The sequence below is a fragment of the Dasypus novemcinctus genome, chromosome 2 (genome assembly GCF_030445035.2).
Source record: "Dasypus novemcinctus isolate mDasNov1 chromosome 2, mDasNov1.1.hap2, whole genome shotgun sequence".
Classification (NCBI taxonomy): Eukaryota; Metazoa; Chordata; class Mammalia; order Cingulata; family Dasypodidae; genus Dasypus; species Dasypus novemcinctus.
Window position 1 is genome coordinate 28,774,311 of NC_080674.1, and position 10,507 is coordinate 28,784,817.

Here is a 10,507-nt window from a genome sequence, read left to right on the forward strand (position 1 = left end):
TGATTTCAGATCTTTGACTAGAAGGTGTTTGTGATTAAAAAAACAAAACAAAACAAAAACCTCAAGAACAAAAACCAGGAAGCAGTTTCAGGACAGTTTCTAATTTGAAGAGAAGGCAAGTATTTGTATATGTGTGTATGTGAATGCGCAACTACCTCATCCAGGGGCTGGTGCCCAGCCCAAAGGTTTTCCCACAAGCCAATCCCACTAACATTCCTTCTTCCTCCCTCCCCCTCACTTTCTTCCCCAGGCCCTCCAGGGAAGGAGTGATGTTGTGTACTGTACTGTAACAAGTCGCAAAGTCTGTATAAAAGGAAATGGAGATGGGTAGACTGGTCTCAAGTTAAGCCCCAGGTCCTCAATCCCATGTGTGGAATAGGGGGTCAAAGGAAATACTGGATGACTGGGGTTAGGGAAAGGCAGATTTTGATGCTTAGCATACATAGGCTTGGTACACAACAGACATATCATTGTCATACAGGTTAGTGCCTTGGCTTATTTGTATACATCCTTGGCTGCAACTTCCATAGGAATTGGATTGTTGACAGCATTGCCCAACACAATGGTTCAACAGAGATCCTTCTGAATTATATTTTGGGTCAAAATCAGACTTAAAGTTGTTTTTTTCTTTCAGGATATTTTGACTCTTCTTATCCAGGAAGATGCTAGCCAAGAGTCCTTGATTGAGGATGTCCAAAAGTGTCTGCTGAAACTGTCATTTGCACCAGGATCAACTCCTCAGTGATGGTGACCATGAAGTTTCCCTGGACCATGTTCACAATCAGCATCATCTTGGCTGTTTTACCAAGCTCACCTGGAAAGCAAGAGGTCTTCCCCATTGCCTGGGATCAGCTACAGAAGTCCTCATATAAGCTCCTGCTTGTGGTTCTTAAGGTCACCAACATCCGATCACTAAAAAGCTGCTGATTCCCTGAGGCTTCCAGAAAGAAGCTCTCTCTGGAAAGAGTCACCTGAGCCAGCTCAGTGACTATATCTGCATCCACCTCTGACATGTCCAGGAATGATCCTTTGTGCTACACTGACACTTCCCATGGTGGATCACTTGCAGCAAACCAGGTCCTTTGCTGACTTTGATCTGACATGCAGGTGAAGATGATAACACAAGTATAACTGAGTTTAGTGGAATTTTTTTCCCTCCTGGATGAACAAATCACATTTTTCTGCAGCCTGACTCCAGAAAGTCACTGTATGACCCATTTTTCTTAAGTTGGAGATGATGCCACTTCTTATAAAGCCAATATCCCTAAATCCTGTCTTTTCATTTGTCAGAAGAATGCTGCTATTTGCTGCCATGCTGTCTGCTGTGTGGGTGGAGTTAGAACCAGTCTACTCTTCACATATTTTCAACTTCTTTGTGATTACCTGGAAATAGACAGTTGGTTTCTTGTTAGGCTGAGCAGGAAGAAATGGAAATGATTACCTGCATCTTCATCAGGCTTCTCATCCTTTGCGGGCTGACCTGGTTTCTGAGAACTTAGCTTTTTGTCTCTTTTCAGAGGGGAATTCGAGGCTTTCTTTGAAAAGTCTTGAAAACACACCTTCCTTTCCTTTTCCCATGTTTATCTTCAGTTTCCCTTAAAGCAAAGTTTGTACTTCTCATCACCTGAGCTTGGACTACTTCTCTCCTGACAATAATTATGCCTATTCTTGTCACCAGAATAAATGTGTCATGATGTCTTGTCTTTCCCTTTGTCCTTCAAAACCCTTCTATGGCATCCACAACTAGCTAGAAGATTTTATTCTTGTAATCTTTATTATTTCCTCTTTATGAGCATGTTATGGTTTTAACAGTTCTGCTTTAATCCAAGAAGAAGCTTCTGTTCCAAAAATCTTAAAGAAGGATTTATTTTCATGCAGTTTCTTCAAGTACTTGGATAAAATAATAATCTTTTTTGACCAAGGAGCATACAGTCAGAGGTTTCCCTATATCAAGTTGCTGAATCATACTGCCAATCAGTCCTATTCCTTTATCCCTCTCTATATCCATGTAACCTTGTTGTATGTGCCAGATTTTATTTTCCAAAAATGTCCCCAACAGTACCTTCCATCTTCCATGCTTTAGTACTTTGTAATTTTGCTGCCTTACCTCAAGAGGTAGATTCTCATTCCCCTCTCATTGAAACAAGGCTACACTTATGACTCAGTTTTAATTAATAGAGTGTGGTAGAATATACACTGCATGACTTCCAAGACTAGGTTAAAAAAGGTCCATGCATCTTCTGCCTGAATCTCTGGACGGCTGTTCTGAAGGAAGAAGTCACTGGGTAAGACGCCTGAGTATCCTGAGAACACTGTGAAGCAGTAGTCAATAGTGCTAGTAGTAAAAACTGCTAGTTGAGACCAAATTTTGTCCACTTTAGCCCAAGTTGTAGACATATTAATAAAGGAAACTTAGACCCTCCAGACGAGTCCATCCATCCATCACCTGAGCTCCATTCAGTGACCTCATTCAAAGCCAGAAGAAGAGGGAGAATCATTCAGCCAATCCAACCCATATTCCAGATGTTAAGAATTAATGATGTATATTATAATGTTTGCTATTTTAAGCCACTATTATTGGGGTGAAACCAGTAATGCAGCAGTGGCAACTGAAACATAATGTTTTCTCAGCTAATTCCATTTGACTTGTTTGGTTGTGGATTGTTAGGAAAAATGGCAAAAGGAGATGTTCACTAGTACTTACATCTTCTTGTTTTGTTTTGTTTTGTTTTTTTTCTGTCATCACTTTTAGAAGGAAACCCACTGGTTTCAGAAAAATGAAGAGGAACACATAAAACAGAACTTGCCTCAGTAAATTACAACACATAATCCCAGCCTAGATTTTTGCCCCAGTCTAACAGTAGGTATTAGGGACTTCAGGAAACCACAAAGCCATCAGTAAGACCAGTGAAGATCAACAAAGAGCAAGAATCAATTAAGAATCAAGCAACACACAGATGTTTGGTTTTACCTTTTATGTTTTGCAATGCAGCAACATCTAACTAATATATATTCCAGGAAGATTTCACACTAACCAAAGAGTGAATAATTTGAGGTCAGTGAGTTTATCATGCTACTTTTATATTTCACAAATTCCTTTGAACATGATAAAGACCCATTAACATTTGTATAACTGAATCAACAGTATTTTATATTGCAAAATATTTCACTTTAATCTCCTCTATTTTTCTCCAGCTTTAATGGCAAGTAAATGCATATGTTTAGTTATGCCCTTAGTTTTATACAAACAATGGCAATACATGTTTACCAATATAGTTAAATGGTATTTAGTGTGTGCAGGCAGCTTTAGCAAATTATTCTTGACAGTGTAGAGCAATAGAAGTCAGCAAAAACTGCAATCCAATCAGTGTACTATGTAAAGAAATGCTAAGATTCACTGAAATTTGCAAAAGATTTTCACAATAAATAGAATCTAAATGCTCACAGCTTGTGTGTAACATAAATATTCCATTTAGCAAGAAAGAGGGAGTGAGAAAGAGAGAAGTTGGAGCTAAAAGATGTTAGTTTAATCTTCATTATGGGCATGAGTGAGGTGATTTAAACAAGTTTTATACTATATTTTTATCTTCATTCTCTTGGTAACTTCTAGTAACTTATTGCACTCTACCATGCATACTTTGTGTGTTTGTGTGTGAGTGATGATAACTTAAAGACGGTAAAGTAGGCACAATTTCTCTGTTGAAAAGTAAACCAACGTTCTTAAGGAAAGTTATGATTTGATTGAGATGATGATTTCCTCAGTGAGGATCTTGCATACCATTTGTCTCAATTTTGCAATTTCATACACTTGCTGAAAAATAGAGTCCCAGAATCTCTCACTCCATATTGACTCTCTTGAAAGACAGTGGAATCTTTACTCAAAGGGAGAACTATCAAAGTCACCTTCACCCTTACATGATGTAGATATAGGTATCTCCCTCCCCCATTTTATTCTTGTACAACTCAGCATCAGCCAGTGCATTCTTAAAAATGGCCTGAGTGGGAGAACTAGCAGGATGGTAGCAGAGTAAGGAGCTCCTAGAGTCAGTTCCTGCTATAGAGTAGTTAGTAAACACTCAGAGCTATCTGGAGCTAGCTGAAGCACCTGTGTGGAGGCTTCAGGAGGCCAGAAGAGTATCCTGCAACATACTTGAAGGAATGGAAGGAGGAGTCTGCCCATCTGCAGAGAATATTCATAAGTACATTGCTCCATGACCCAGAGGCCAGTACCCATCCACCACTGTAAGCACCAGCCACCTTGGGAGCTGTTCCCTGGCTGGAATTGAAAACTCCACTTCCCAAAATGGGGGTGGGGAGAAGAGATGGTTGGGCACCAACTTCAGCTACTGATGAGTAAATTCAGTAGGTTAAAATAGAATCCTAAAAACAGTTAAAGTTTGAGCCTGTTCGAGTCAGAAAAGGCCATTAGCTGCCATCTTAATACTGCACCTAGCAGAGGCGGAAGCAGGGCAGACTGAAAATTCCAATGCTTGTGGGGACCAGCTTCTTTCCATCCAGACCAGATTGCAGCTCTAGCCTATGGTCCAGCTCCATATCCAGCCGGGAGGAAGCTGGGGGACCTCTGCCAGTCTCTCTGGGAAATTACCAGTCAAGCCAGAGAGGCCAGTGATTATTCTACTCTGGAGGCACAAGCTGCCCCTGGAACTTTTCTGTGACCAGATTTGGAAGCTCCATTTCCAAAAATCAAGGGAGGAGGAGGTGGTTGGCAAACGATTTTGGCTACTGATTGGTAGACTTGACTAAGTGATAACCCTAGGAACAGCTAGAGTGTGAAACTGTCCAAGTCAGAAAGAGGCTGGTGGCTGCCATTTTGACTCTGTCCCCAGCCTGAGGGGAAGCTGGGATGACTGAAAATCACAGTGATGATAGGAACTGGTTTCTTTTGCCCAGATTGGCCTGCAGCCCTGGACTAGGCTTCTGCTCCACCTCTGGCAGAGAGGAGGATGGCAGGCCCTGCACGAGCCTATCCAGATACCTGCAGGTACGTTTCGCTGGCACAGACTGAATAATCAGAAGTCTATCAGGCCATCTGCTGTCATCTTGGACCTTCACTGCATAGATTGCTGCCCACACCTGCAGCTCCATTCCTGCCCCAGGCAGGAGAAAAAGGGACATGAAGCTTCATCAGTTTCTCTGGTCAACTAAAGTCTAGACCTGCACAACTTGGATCACACACAGAGCTGTGACTCTGTCCCTTCAGGCAAAGGAGAAAGTTGGGAGAAGCGTCATTGGTCCCTGGGGAAATAATGGTAGCTTGAGCATTCAGAGCTTATAGCATCCTTGGCTCCTACTGCATAACCAGCAAGGGAGAAAGGGAAGGAAGCCCTAAAGTAAAGAGAAAAACTGCACCCAGAATAAATACTCTCATAAGCCAGATGCCAAGACACCAACAAAAAATTACAATGCACACCAAGAAATAGGAAGATATGGCTCAGTTCAAGGAACAAGATAAGCCTCCAGATGACATAAAGGAGTTGAGACAACTAATCGTAGATGTTCAAACCAATCTCCTTAATAAATACAATGAGATGGCTGAAGAGATTAAGGATATTAAGAAGACACTTGATGAGCACAAAGAAGAATTTGAATGCATGCATAGAAAAATAACAGATCTTATGGGAATGAAAGGAGCAATCAATGAAATTTTAAAAAATTGGAATCATATGACAGCAGATTTGAGAAGGCAGAAGAAAGGATTGGTGAGCTTGAAAAAATGACCTCTGAAAGTGAACATAAAAAAGAACAGATAAAGTAAAGAAGGGAAAAAATTGAACAAGGTCTTGGAACTAAATGACAGCAAAACACATGCAAACATATATGTCATGTGTGTCCCAGATAGAGAAGAGAAGGGAAAAGGGGCAGAAGGAACATTTGAAGAAATAATGATAGAAAATTTCCCAACCCTATTGAATAACATAGATTTCCATGTCCAAGAAGCACAACATACTCCCATCCAAAAAAATCCAAATAGACCAACTCTGAGACACATACTCATCCGAATGTCAAATGCCAAAGACAAAGAGAATTCTGAAAACAGCATGAGAAAATCAATGCATAACATATAAGGGATATCCAATAAGATAAAGTCCTGAATTCTCACAAGATACCATAGAGGCAAGAAGACAGTGGTCTGATATATTTAAGATTTTCCAGCCAATAATCTTATATCTAGCAAGACTCTCTTTCAAAAATGAGGGTGAGATTAGAATATTCACAGAAAAACAAAAATTGAGAGAATTTTTAAGTAAGAGACCAGATTTTAAGGAAATACTAAATGGTATGCTAGAGCCTGACAAGAAAAGACAGGAGAGAGAGGCATGGAAGAGAGTCTAGAAATGAAGATTATGTCAATAAAAATAGCTAAAAGTTTCAAAAGAGTGGTGAAAACAAATCGACAGATAAAACTCAAATAACCAATGATGTGAAGCAGTTGTCTTGAGAAAACTGTAATTCAATGTTAAAAGAAATTTTTAAAAAAGCCTAAAGAACTGTAAGAACATTCCATACTCACGGATTGGAAGACTAAATGTCTTTAAGATTCAATTCTACTCAAATAAATATACAGATTCAATGCAATCTTGATAAAAATCTCACTAGCATTTAAAAAAAATGGAAACACAATTATCAAATTATCAAGGATAAGGGGTTTTGAATAGCCAAAAACATCTTAAAAAGGAAAAGGAAACGCTCATCTCCAGACTTAAATCATATTTCCTAGCTATAGTGGTAAAAACGGCTTGGTACTGTCATAAAGACAGATATGTAAAACAATGGAACCAAATTGATGGTTCAGAAACAGACCCTCTCTGTATGGCCAAGTGCTTTATTTATTTATTTATTTTTAATTCATTTTTAAAAAATATTACATTCAAAAAATGAGGTCCCTATGTACCCCCCACCCCCTTCACCCCACTACTCCCCCCATAGCAACATTCTCCTCCATCATCATAACACATTCATTGCATTTGGTGAATACATCTCTGAGTATCGCTGCACCTCATGGTCAATGGTCCACATCTTAGCCCACACTCTCCCACATTCATTTCCAGCATGCCATGGGAGGACCTACATGTCCAGTAATTGTCCCTGAAGCACCACCCAGGATAACTCCAAGTCCTGAAAACGCCTCCACATCTCATCTCTTCCTCCCATTCCCCACACCCAGCAGGCTCCATGGCCACTTTTTCCACACCAATACCACATTTTCTTTGATTACTAACCACAATAGTTCATGAATAGAATATCAGTAAGTCCACTTTAATCCTTACTGTATTCCTCCATCCTGTGGACCTTGGATTGGTTGTGTCCATTCCACATCTATGTCAAGAGGGGGCTTAGATTTCACATGGATGGTGGATGCAATCCTCCTGCTTTCAGTTGTAGGCACTCTTGGCTCCATGGTGTAGTGGTTGACATTCTTCAACTCCATGTTAGCTGAGTGTGGTAAGTCCAGTAAACCAGAATGTAGGAGCTGATGTCTGTTGAGGCTCAGGACCTGGCTATCATATGGTCAGTCCAGAGATTCAGATCCCCTGGGTATATCTTAAACCCTAGCACCAACTTCAATTCTGGTAAAGTAACAGGAAAGGCTTGGGAAAGAGATCACACCCAAGTCCAGCTCCATCACACAGAAACACCAACTCCAAAGAAGGGCCAATTGACATGGCGCTGAACTCCATCTGCCATGACCATAGAACCTGTGCGTCTCTGTAGCCCTCAGAAGAACCAATATCTGGGGTTGTATCTACTTTATCTGTCTCTGGGACTCTGCTCAGGTGTGCATAAGGGCAACCCCTCTGATAACCTCCTGGCTCTTTTTTAGAAACTCATAGCCATATAAACTCATTTGTCCTTTCTATTTCCCCCTTAATTTAGGTCAAAAAGCATTTTTAACTGCTATTATTATATGTAGACAGAGATATTCTGCTGGTCCGAGTTGAACCTTTTATTCAAGGTCATTTTCTAGTTACATCATCAGCTGGTACGTGGTATTGATCCCTGGGTGCCAGGGACCAGGGAGGCTCATCGCCAGGAGTCATGTCCCACGCTGGGGGGAAAGCAACGAATTTACATGCTGAGTTTGGCTTTGAGACTGGCCACATTTGAGCAATACGGAGGCTCTCAGGAGGTAACTTTAGGCATATTGCTGCTCTAGGCCTTGTTCTTATTTCAGGTGCACAGGTTCAGAAGCATAGCCATTAGTATCAGGAGCTCATTGTTGGACCTTCATTCTTTTTTGGTCTTTGCCATTGCGCTTGGGGGATTGTTGCTGTTCCTTTAGGGACTGTGATAGAGCCCCCCCGGCTAGAATCTCAGCACTCCCTCAGTTGTTGTTTTTAATTGTTTCCACTATGAAAATATCCAAACATTTTTATGTGCCCTGGATATATGTCCTGTAGAACTCCCTGCCAACCATGTGTCCTTTGTCAATAACATCCCACAGCACATCCCATCCGCTGTCCTTGTTGAACCTCTCTGTGATCCAAAACTTCCTTAAAAGTGAAGCCCAATATATTGCCAGGTTCCCTTAATAGTATAATGGAATATAACGATGAGTTTAAAGGTTAGATATAGAATACATTTTAATTTGAAAAAGTTCTACATCCTATCTTTCTCTTTTCTTTTTTCTAATTATTAAGCTTATCTTCACAAGAGTCTTGGATCACAGTAATTCATATTTACAATATATAGTACTCCCACATATCCAATATAAAACCTTTTCCCTTCCACAGCAATAATCTTTTAACATATTCATACCATATTTACTGAAACTGATGTACAGATATTGAGACAATAGCTTTCAAACAAGGTAACATTTGGGTTTACATTGTGGTTTATATTTTAGACTATACAATTTTCTAAATTTTTAGTTATCTTGTGTTTTATATTATGATTTACATTTAAGCCTATCAGTACCTATATATTTTTGGTGTAATTTTACATGTCTTATATCCATCCTTGTGTACTCTTGTGAAACACTTCTATTGACCACACAGTTACATTGGTTCCATCTATTCAATACTTATTTCCCCCTCCCCTTAGGGCCCACAGTGACAGTCAATCTTCATTGCTTGAAGAGCCATGTTCAGAGATACTTGCAACAATGTTGATGGCTTGACATGCTGAACTGCCCTAATGCCCTGGGAGGCAACATTACTCTTGAGAGATACAGTTCCCTCTATTTGATGGTCTCAGTCCTCCCCAGGATGTGGGTATACCTTCACTTCCATTATATGGGTCTCTACCCAATGATATAACCCACTCTGGCAAAATGAGCATTCACATATTCCCTAGGAGTCTGTTCTGGGTCAGATTATCCCCTTTAAGTTATCTTTAACAGGTAACTTTCCTTATTATATTTTTGAAAAGTTTTTCTCAGCATTATACTCTCAGCGAACACCTGACAATCTCTGTTGTTTGAATGTTGCCCCACCCTCCCCCCCAATTTCTTGGGCAATATTACCCACCCATCCATCCCTAGCCCCCTCAAGCCCACAAAGCCCCACCCAAAGGTAACCCTATGCCTCCATTTTATCCCTTCTTTAACACATACTTACCTCCAGCTTATCATAGATTTCACCCATGTAGATGCCAGCTTATGTCCTTCTTCTCCCACCTGATTTCCTGTAAGCCTATCATCCAGTCTCTAGCTATCTGAGGCAGCTTGGTTTACTTATTTCATATCATTGAGGTCATGTAGTATTTGTCCTTCAATGCCTGGGTTGCTTCACTCAACATAAGGTTCTCAAGATTCATCCATGTTATCATGTGTATTTGTAGTGTATTTGTTCTTAAAGCCAAGTAGTATTCTATTGTATGTATATACCACATTTTATTTATCCATTCATCTGTTGATGGGCATTTGGGTTGATTCCAACTTTTGGCGATAGTGAATAATGCTGCTATGAAAATTGGTGTGCATATATCAGTTTGTGTCCTTGTTTTCAGTGCTGCTGGGTATATACCCAGCAGTGGAATTGCTGGGTCATATGGCAAGTCTATGGTTAGATTTTTGAGAAACTGCCAACTGCCCTCCAGAATGGTTGGATCCTTCTGCATTCCCACCAGCAGTGGATGAGTGTGCTCATTCCACCACATCCTCTCCAGCATTTGTATTCTTCTGTTTTTTTTCATAGCTGCCAATATTATGGGAGTAAGATGGTGTCTCATTGTAATTTTTATTTGCATTTCCCTGATAGCTAGAGATGTGAAGCATTTTTTCATGTGCTTTTTAGCCATTTGTATTTCTCCTTTGGAGAAGTGTCTGTTTAAATCTTTTTTCCATTTTTTAAATGGGTTGTTTATCTTTTTATTTTCAAGATATAGTATTTCTTTATATATGCAAGTTATAAGTCTCCTATCCGATATATGTTTACCAAATATTTTCTCCCATTGCGTAGGCTCCCTTATCACTTTCTTGACAAACTCCTTTGAGGTGCAGAAGTCTTTAATTTTGAAGAAGTCCCATTTATCTATGTATTCTTTT

The 10,507-nt window shown here is 40.0% G+C and overlaps 1 pseudogene; it reads right to left on the bottom strand.

The window, feature by feature from the left end:
- Nucleotides 1–433: 433 nt before the first annotated feature.
- Nucleotides 434–9,605, bottom strand: LOC101416702 (cytokine-like nuclear factor N-PAC; annotated as a pseudogene).
- Between the last annotated feature and the right edge of the window lie 902 nt (nucleotides 9,606–10,507).